Source organism: Dermacentor silvarum, chromosome 4 (assembly GCF_013339745.2).
Source record: "Dermacentor silvarum isolate Dsil-2018 chromosome 4, BIME_Dsil_1.4, whole genome shotgun sequence".
Classification (NCBI taxonomy): domain Eukaryota; kingdom Metazoa; phylum Arthropoda; class Arachnida; order Ixodida; family Ixodidae; genus Dermacentor; species Dermacentor silvarum.
The window spans coordinates 20,296,169-20,306,169 of NC_051157.2; the positions used below are offsets into that span (position 1 = coordinate 20,296,169).

Here is a 10,001-nt window from a genome sequence, read left to right on the forward strand (position 1 = left end):
TGAGCGTATGAACCTTTTAGTGGTATACACGGAAAGTACAATCGTGGTGACGCATATCACGAATATCAAAATTTCATTGCTTTGTTTTTCGTTTCGCTTACATTAAATTTATTACAGCAAATCCGTGTTTCCTCCGGACCTTTCCCGTCATTCTGTTTTTTTTTTTTTTTTTTGGTCCTATTTGACTTATATACACCACTGTTCCCAGACACACCACCATGTACACTTAAACACGCCGATAGCTATAACTATAGTAAACATGCTTCGTTGGTACGAAACCTGTCTAGGTTCTCTGCATGTCTGTGCGTTGGTACGCGTTAAACGCCTCCACGAATGATAGAGCATTGACAGCCTGTGCCAATATACATGAGCCGCGTGATTTCTTTTTCTTATGCTCAGCGTGCACTTCCCTGCATTTCTGAATTGACTTCATGAGACCGCATCGCTGCATTGAAGTTTCACTTCTACTTGTTTGCTTACGCCACATGAACTCCACTTCCATCTACGGCGCTGTTTTCCAGTACGCCTTCTTTTTGTCAAGCGCAGAGGGCTATAGACGAGTCTCCCTCAAGCCGTGCCGGTCGTGCAATGTAAATGTATGTGAGAGAGATAAGCATAAAAGAAAGGCAGGGATGTTGACCAGGACTGAGCCCGGTTGGCTACCTAGCACGGGGGTGGGGTGGAAGAAAAGGTGAGTAAAATATGGAGAGAAGGAGAGAAAGTCTGTTGTTGATGTCGCTGATTTACAATTTGGAACGCTGCTGTCACAGACGGTCGCTAAGTCCGACTGCCTTCAGGAATAGCAGTAGTGCTTATTTGGGATTCTACCGTTGTGATATGCGAGATCATGGATGGTCTCAATATTATGCCCAACGAGAAAGGTCTTTGGCCTATCTGGTCTTGAGCGGCGCCGAGGGCAGGCCTTCCATTTTCTAAGGACGGTCAGTAGAACAGCAACTGTTCTAGTTTCTTCGCCACTACAGGCAATGTATTTGGCGCCATGGATCATTACAATCAAGAATGAGTATTCATTTGTGAATGCAACTATCAGGCGCAAGCGACAAATTGCTCTTTCATCACTTCGGGGAAGACCAGATAACATGAAACTGCATAGAAGGGTCGAGTGAATGTAACCGATGGTGAGTAAAATCAAGTGTGCGTCACTTCGGTGATGTCAAATCATGCGCTAGCACTCTTAGGCTGCCTCAGTTCTCGATAAAGGTGTAGATGATGATGATGATGATATAAACTTTAATTTTCGGCGGTTCCCGAGCGTTGAGATGTGGATCACTCTATGTGGGAGGGTACCTCATTCCAGGACTCCTTGGCCGCGATAGAAGCCGGGCTCTGCCGTGCAAGACGTCGTTGTTCGTCCAGGGCCGGGGTGGAGATCTTGGCCTCCCACGTCTCGGCGAGGAGGTTCACGTCTTTTTCCTTCGTTTGTTTTTCGAGCAGCTTAGTCGGCGATATCATTGCCGGAAATACCGCAATCACCCTGCAGCCACTGACATATGATGCTGTGTCTTGTCGCGATCACGTGGGGGCTTGTTTTTCGTATCTCCGACACGTGTTGTACACAGGGGTCCGCGACAAATAGCTGAAAAAATACATTGTAGGCCTTTCAGCCACAGAATGTGGCCCGCCGATTACCCGGTTGTCCGTTAATATGATCGATGGCGCCTCGAATGGCCACACGATCAGAACCAGTAGGTGCCGTGGCGCAAGAAACACTGTATTCGATGCTGATTAATCTTGATGGGATATCGCTGCGCCGGTGGAGCTGGCCTGAGCGGGAAAACCATCGGTGTATATATGTACTTGGTCACAGTAGAAATCATACGAATAATTTAGAGTTGCTTGCTTCAAGGCAAAGGAAGGTCAGCCTTCTCTCGCATCCCTGGGACAAAAAGGCGCACTTCAAGTTGTCATAGACACAAGGCTTACGATGCTTCTAGGGTTTGAAGCTCGGTGGCATGGAGGCACGATGTGTGTTGACGGCCGAGAATGACCCCTATAGTTGTTCTGGAAGACAAGCTAGGTATTTTGATTGCATCCGTAAAATGTGGCGAATATGCTCCCTCAGCGGGTCGGTGGCAATGTACGTCCTCATATGGGATGGTCACGAGCTGTTATAACTGTTCGGTCTGTAGAAGCTTCGCTTCGTGGAAGGCCGAGGCAAACACTGAGTGCCCTGTGCTTGCACGCTCGGAAGTGCTCGGAAGTTTGACTTGCAGCTAGAGAGCACATGAGAGCTATAGCGCAGAAATCCGATGAACAGCGCTCGGCACAGCTGTCTATAAAGGTGGTAGGACTATATATATATGTATATATATATATATATATATATATATATATATATATATATATATACTGCAGTGTCGTATGTAAGCACAAGGATTGTCACAATAAAGGAACACGCAATAAACATGACGACTATTGAATCCTGGCTGTGCCATGTTGCGCACGTGGAAATGTTAGAGCTAGAAAGCTTGCGAGAGCTTGCCTCTCTCCCCAGAGCTGTCTAGCAGCCCTGATGAAACAGAACATCTACCATTGTTCCCAGTGCCACCTGCAGGTGCCCATTGACTCCGTTTCTTTTGACAAAAGTTGTATACAGGCCGTAACGTGCTACCAAACTTAAACCACGAACTTCCGTTTTCATGAGCGAAGCCGGACCCTTCCGAAGAGGTAACAGAACTGTCGCTGACACAGATCACATATCAAGGAGGACAGCGGCGAACGAAAGGTATACACATGCATAGGGAGCGCTTTCATTCCTGATGCAAAGAGGTATAGGAGGAGGCACAAGTCCCTTCTACCCTTTCCTTTTTGAAGCGTTTGCAGAAATAAACAAAGATAAAAACAAATAAAAGGACATGAAGCGAAAAAAAAGCCGACCAGCAGCAAGAACCGCAGCGGCAGCGATAGAAATCAGCTGCTGGCCAAAAAAGTGCGGCGGCAACGCCGCCTTACAAGCGACGAGAAGTCTGCACCGGGTGGATCACTTAGTATACTTCTCACTTGCGATTTACGAAGTCGGACAAGCGAAGAGGCGAAGAACAAAATACTCTGCTCCAAAGCAGTAGCAGTAGGCAGCTCGACTTCATCATAACCCGCCCCATCGCGGTCAACATTCGAGGCAGCAGGCGTCGTGTTCTGACGCCCGTACACGAAAGAACGGCCGAGAGAGATAAATCGACAGAGACGAGTCAAAGCGCAACACAAGCACCGCACCGCGAGCCAGCGGAAACCGCGGCGAAAGAGCGAACGGCCGCCTCGAGGGATCAGCGCCTGCTGATCTTCGGGAGGCGACGATCCACAATGGCTGAAAGCTGCGAGGCGAAGCCGACTCAGCGGTTGTTCTGCACGTACTAAGACTAAAAATAAAGTGGCTATGTAGTTTAGGCGCTTTGACGCAACGACTTAGTAGGAGTTATAAATGTGTTAGTTGAGCGAGTTGGTGTAAGCAAAAGCTATAGGAAAAGAATAACAGCACGAAATGTGGGACCTAACAGCGACAGCAGCGCATGCGTGCTCGTGCATGCGGTCTGTTTGCGCCAGCCAACAACTTCCCGGCGCGCTGCTGCACGAAACGGAACGTTTTTCGGAACGCAAAGTACTGAAAGCGTGTATCGGCAGTTTTGCATCCGGGTTATCTTCGAGAACCACATAATTCTACAAGACAGGTGACTATGCATCAGTATTCTATCCGCCACAAATCTGCAGAAGATCACTTTATAGTATTGACGGATCGGTGCTGTTGGACACTTCTGAAGAAGTAAGAGAACTGCCTGCTGACTCACATCACATATCAAGGAGGACAGTGGCGAACGAAGGGTGTACACATGCACAGCGAGCGCTTTGCTTCCTGGTGCGAAGAGGTATATGGAGAAGTCACCTGCAGAATAGGTGGTTCCCATCTGCCTCCACATTTTACAGCTTCTAAGTTTCTATTGCTTTCACGTTTGTTTGTTTTTTCGCAGTGAATATTGCCTGCTTACACTAAGCTTCGCGACCACAGCTCTTAAGTGTCTTCGCCTCTCCTATCAATTATTACGTTGTGCCGTTTCGTCTTTGAGGGAATTGGGAAACGCAGAGTGACCGCTCTTATACAATTTCAGCATTGACTGGCTTATGCACAAGCACGATATGCGTTTTCTAAGAAACCTTGCAACAACGCTTGTACAGTATATCAGCGAACCACGTTCCGTTCACTTTTACTACACATTGTGTCACTGCAATCGATTTCAGTCGGAAAGACAAACATTATCGAACGCATTGCGACGACTGGACGATCAGCCGTTGTCCGTGCAGGTGCTCCTTGAAGACCGTCCCCATCGCTCGTTGGCCCACAAAGCTGTGAAGGCACTGTTGTCTTTCTTGAGGGCGACTGGCCTACGTGAACGCCTTTGAATTACTCAGGACCCTCCGCGCGCGATGCTCGAGCTCACCGTGTCCTCCCCCCCCCCCCCCTCCTCTCTCTATCTCATCTTTCTATTCCCTCTTTCCCGCCCCCCCAGAGTATGGTAGCCAACCAGACGCATTTCTGGTTAACATCCCTGCCTTCTCTCTTTCTCTCCTCCTCCTACCTAGCTGCGCTATCGACGACTCAACTCCACGGCACTGCTGTCCACCGACGCGAATTAAACGCAATCTAAAATTTGAATTTAAAGTTTCACCGACAACGGCATCATTCTGACGCCGCAGCGCGTTCCCACGACGAACTCAAGTGTTGACAACATAAAGTGCCGTTCGGGCCAGCAAGGCTACGGAACCTAGCGCGCTCCTGCTTCTTGCGAAAAACATAGGGACAGTTTGGAAATACGGGGAAGACAAACTGTACTTCAGCAGTGCGTAGACGCAGTGTTACTTTTAGGCGCTCCTTGTGAGAGCACACCATGTAATAACATATTGCAAAAATGCTCCCTCATCGCTTCTGGCACTGCGTAAAGCGCCGTCCAGAACTCCAACCGGCCACACATACCTCGGCACGCAGAACAGTAGTCAGTGATGTAACTAAGTCTAAATGGCCAATGACAGACACGCCAATGACAACACGCCCCAGCAGCGCTCGCTCCTCGGTACATGAGGCAAACACGCGGGCTCACCTACCACCGCCATCATTTTCTTTGTTTCAATTATAGGGATGAAAATAAATCGCCGTATTCTCGCGCCGGCTACTCTCTTCACTTATTCGTTGAATAATATAAATGACACAATTCTGAGGAAGATGTGCATACATGGCTGCATTTCTTACTCGTTGCCGCTATCTTTTCTGACTGCGGTCAGCGTATACTCCTCGCGCTATGAACTTCATAAACGATTCACATGCGCCCAAATTTTTTTTTTCACGAGACGTCGCGAACAAGTCATTCCTGCAAGTTTTGCTGCGGCTAAAGTTTTAAGCAGACCAGCGTGGTATGTTTTCAGCAGCACTGATTCTTATTTCAAATGCTGATCTTAGCAAGAAATCAAGAATACCATCATGCGGTCTGGAGCAACTCGCGCTAGCTATTATAGATCTCTGAAACTTCTACAGTATACATGTTTACACTGATGGATCGGCGTTCTCAGCTGCCTCCGCGGCTGCCCATCGTTGACCCAGCCTTCTCGATCCGTCGAAACGTCAAACTCGACCACAAGACAACGCCGACGGCTCCAAAGATTGCTGCCATTGCTGAATCACTTCGTGAAATCTCTCGAAAAACCACTTCGAACACGGATTGTCTTTTGTGACATTAAACCCGCGCTACATATTATTGACAAGCCTGTTTGCCCCACCCCATGCTACGCCCGCGGTTCCTGGACACTGAAGTGTTGACAGAAATGAGCTCTCCGACGCCTAGACTAGGCTGGCTCTCCGAAATTCAGATTGCATTTTAGTCCTATTTACAAGCATCGATGTCAACGCTGTATGCTATTCAACATCACGCGCGTTGCTATAGGGCAAATTATTGGTCTCGCCCAGAACACCGCCATCGCCGCCTTCATTCTCATTCACTTGATCCCGAGCTTCGATTCAGTATCGAAGAAGCCACGCAAGCCTTCCGCACAGACTGAGACTTGGTGAGGCCTTCACGCAACGCTGTCGCCATCTTATTGGCCTTGTGGGCAGCCCAGGACTGTGAGAACTGCGCCCGTGCCGAGACTATAGACCATGTGCTTTGTGTGTGCCCGCTGTAGTTGCGAGAAATAGCAATCAATTTCGGTTTTATTTCAGATTTATTTCAAAAGATTGCATGAAATATTGCCAAAGCTTACATATACAGTAGGAGGTCCTATGGTTCAAGAACCATAGGTGGCACCTCCTATGGGAGGATATTTAGCACGAATCGAGCACGTCCCACTTTCGGAAAACCTTATTTTAAGTCCATGGCCAATATACTCTGGGCCACACATTGAAGGCCACTGTGGGTTTTTTGAGAGATAGTAAACTGGTTATACGACTGGGACAAGTGCGTGCGGCTAATGTTTTTTTTTTTCTTTTTTATTCGTGTCTGTTCCCTTTGTCATCATCGTAATTTTGTTTTGTCTCTATTTTGTTCGCCCCGAACCCTACGCTGAGCAGCAGGGCGACCTCTCAGCTTTTCTCATAATAAAGCTCTCTCTCCCTCTCTCTCCCGCGTGGTGAGCGTTAAGCATCCACTCACATACTTCGAAAACTGATAATCTTCTTTCGGTGTGATGTCCCTAATAAATAAGAACACTATTTATAGCGTTGAGGGATCAGATAATGGAAAAAGTATACGTGCTCTTTATTCTCGAACATGGTATCCATGCATCCTTAAACGGCGAGTTCTTCAAGCATTATTCACACCGCTAAATAAACTCAAACATGAATGGATGAACATTCAAAACGAAGTGATAAAAATTTTAAATATTAGGTTAGAAAAGCAAAATATGCGAGAGCGAGAAATGCGTGGCCTTGCGCTGAACGGCCGACAAGACACGGATTCTCGCGTGTCGAAATTCTTTTAAGTTCACAGAGTTTAAACCTCAGGCGTTAATTTAAACAAATACACAGAATATGAAACACTAGGACAGAAGCTGTGAAAGGCTGATTTTCACTTTTTTTAATGTATAAGCTGGAACTGCGATGTCAGGAATGTGTAAATATTCATCAGGCCGGCGGGGGAAACAAGTATAACAAAATAAGTAGTCTTCAAATCGTTGAGTGAACTAATCGACAAACTCTACGTGTAAAGTTCGAACTTGCTACGTCGCCATTTGCTGCACGCTGTGCGTTCATGGTAATCTGTTTACTCACGCAATTAGCTTCAAGAAATAAATAACTGATAAATAACTGAATAAAATGTCCGTCAGACAACAATGACAGTGCCGCACATCTGCCCCGGAGGTTGTCGGGCGTGATAGCGTGTAATCGACTTTGTAATCACAGGCCACCAGCGTAAAATTCCCTGAACGTATTGCAAGAGCACACAGATGCGCCCGCTGATGCAAGAGGGGCGCTGCCTCTTTCACAAGCATGGATACGCCCGCAGTGTGGGCATACGTTTAGAAGTATTAACAGCCAGAAAAAAAAAAATCCTGCTCGGGCAGGCTATAAAATTGCGAGCAGTGCTCATTCCTGCGTTTATCTACTTCTTTTTTTTTTCCTTCCTGGCTTGCTTGTTGTTACTCTCTTAAAATTTTCGTTCTTTTCTTTATTTCGGTTGGGTATTTTATTCAGAAGTCAAAATGTAAAAAAACAAAACAAAAAAGGCATTCAATCTTTGTTTCGATTTTCCTTTTGTCGGTCAGCCCCTCTTTAAATATCTATCTATCTATCTATCTATCTATCTATCTATCTATCTATCTATCTATCTATCTATCTATCTATCTATCTATCTATCTATCTATCTATCTATCTATCTATCTCTACGCAGGTGAGTGAGTGAGTGAGTGAGTGAGTGAGTGAGTGAGTGAGTGAGTGAGTGAGTGAGTGAGTGAGTGAGTGAAATAACTTTATTGAGGTCCAGAGAAGAGACAGGGCAGACCCCGCGCAGGTCATGGGTTGCGAAGGAAGCAAGGAAGGAAAAAGTGGAGAAGGAAAGGCAGGGAGGTTAACCAGTTCAGCACAACCGGTTTGCTACCCTACACATGGGAGCGGGATGAGGGGGAATGAAAGATGGGGAGGAGAGAGAGAGAGCACACAGCACAGCACACACATCGTCAGTCACAGTCCGTCACTCTTGCGTGGTACCTGACATCACTGTCACAGCCGCTTGTCCAAGCCCGTTGCTTTTAAAAACCGAAGTAGTCCATTCGTCGCCTTCAGCTGCGATGTCTTCTGTCGACGACATGTGAAAATCACTTCAGCTGACATTGGTCTGTTGTCAAGGTGCGCTAGAACGGACGCCAGGGACTGTCTCTGAACATTATGGGTTGCGAAATGGAGGTCTTGCAGTCAGTGGCAATAAGGCAAGTTACTGCTCTCAGCCAGAACACCGTCATCACCAGCTTCATTCGCTTGTCCCTGTCAAGAGTTGTGCTGTTGAAAATAGATAACTTCATCAACTTCATTTAAAATTAAATTATGGTCTGCAGCAGAACTGATTAAATTATGGTGTTTTACGTGTCAAAACCACGATCTGATTATGAGGCACGCCGTAGTGGGGGACTCCGGAATAATTGAACCACCTGGGTTCTTTAACGTACACGTAAATCTAAGTACACGAGTGTTTTCGTATTTAGCCCCCATCGAAATGCGGCCGCCGTGGCCGGGATTTGATCTTTAGCAGCCCAACACCATAGCCACTAAGCAACCACGGCGGATGTCAGCTTCATTCCGCAAACCGCATACCCCCAACCATGGCGCCCATGGTTACCAGCAGTGTATGACCACTAATTAGTCCTTTCAGTTTCAGTGCTCTCTCTTGTATCCCTCAGTCATGTGCAGTAAGCAGCACGAAAACTAGAGAACTAGTTTCCATGTCTAGGTTGTGATAGCAAAAATGCCGCATTACAGCCCTTCTCTTAGAAGAATAGAATAGCGCGTGAGAACGAGGGACAGAATCGGAAAAAGAAAGTGAAGCCTTTTGTTTCCTGCATTCAGTAGTTGTGATTCTGATGTGTCAAACCAACTAGGCTCAGTACCTTACTGCAGTCCTAGTGTGCAATGGACATGAATCTTTCGTTTTAATTTATACTGCGGGGTTGCGACCTACCTCACGCTTCAAAGAACGGCTGGGACGAGGTGAAATTTACGCAAAAATAACAATATCTGTTCACAATTTCACATTTTAAAGCGAATCTTTCTGCATCATTGTATGATATTGCGTGTGTTACACCTTGTATATAAGCTGAAATAAAGCATACTTGTGCGCAGCCGTATTTTCTTTTTTCCTAAAGCAGGATGCGTGCAGGCTGATCCCCTACAGCTCGAATACCTCGACTGCTTCGCCACAACTCTCGATAAGTTCGGAGCGCAGAACATAGATTTGGCCAAAAAAGGAAGACCTCGTGGTCCGCAACATAGAACCAAGCGAGAAATAAATAAAATATATTGCCATAGGAAAAGAGAGAGAGAGGGCGAGAACCGGATAGAAACAAAACGGAGAAGCGTCCTCGAGAGCGGCGACTTGTAAGCAGTTACGAACGAATATCTCCGGCCCGCGGCGCTACCGGAGGGATTCCCGGCACGAGCAATGGCCGGAACATTGGCGCACCGTGAGGACGCGCTGTAACGCCAGGAGGGACCGAGAGCGACGTCTGACCCGAATTTTGATTCGGAGCCCACACGGAGCCCACGTCGCCCCCCGCCTCGCACGCCCAAGGCGCCGACGTGTCTTCGCAGCTCACACCGACAATGCCGGCAGGGCTTGGGACTGACTGGCTATAGCGGTTTGCTGCGGCCCGAAAAAGAAGGCGCCCTTTCGTGGCGAGCTGGAGCTATCTCCCTCTTTGTTTGGCCCGACCGCACAGCGGATGCTGGGAGAGAGAGAAGAGACAGTGACACAAGTTCCTAGGCGAATCCCTTTCGTTTTTCCTTTTCCTTTTTT

The 10,001-nt window shown here is 47.3% G+C and overlaps 1 protein-coding gene across 1 annotated transcript in view; it reads right to left on the reverse strand.

The window, feature by feature from the left end:
* LOC119449588 (uncharacterized) overlaps positions 1-10,001 on the reverse strand; it is a 378,080-nt gene that overhangs the window by 284,416 nt on the left and 83,663 nt on the right.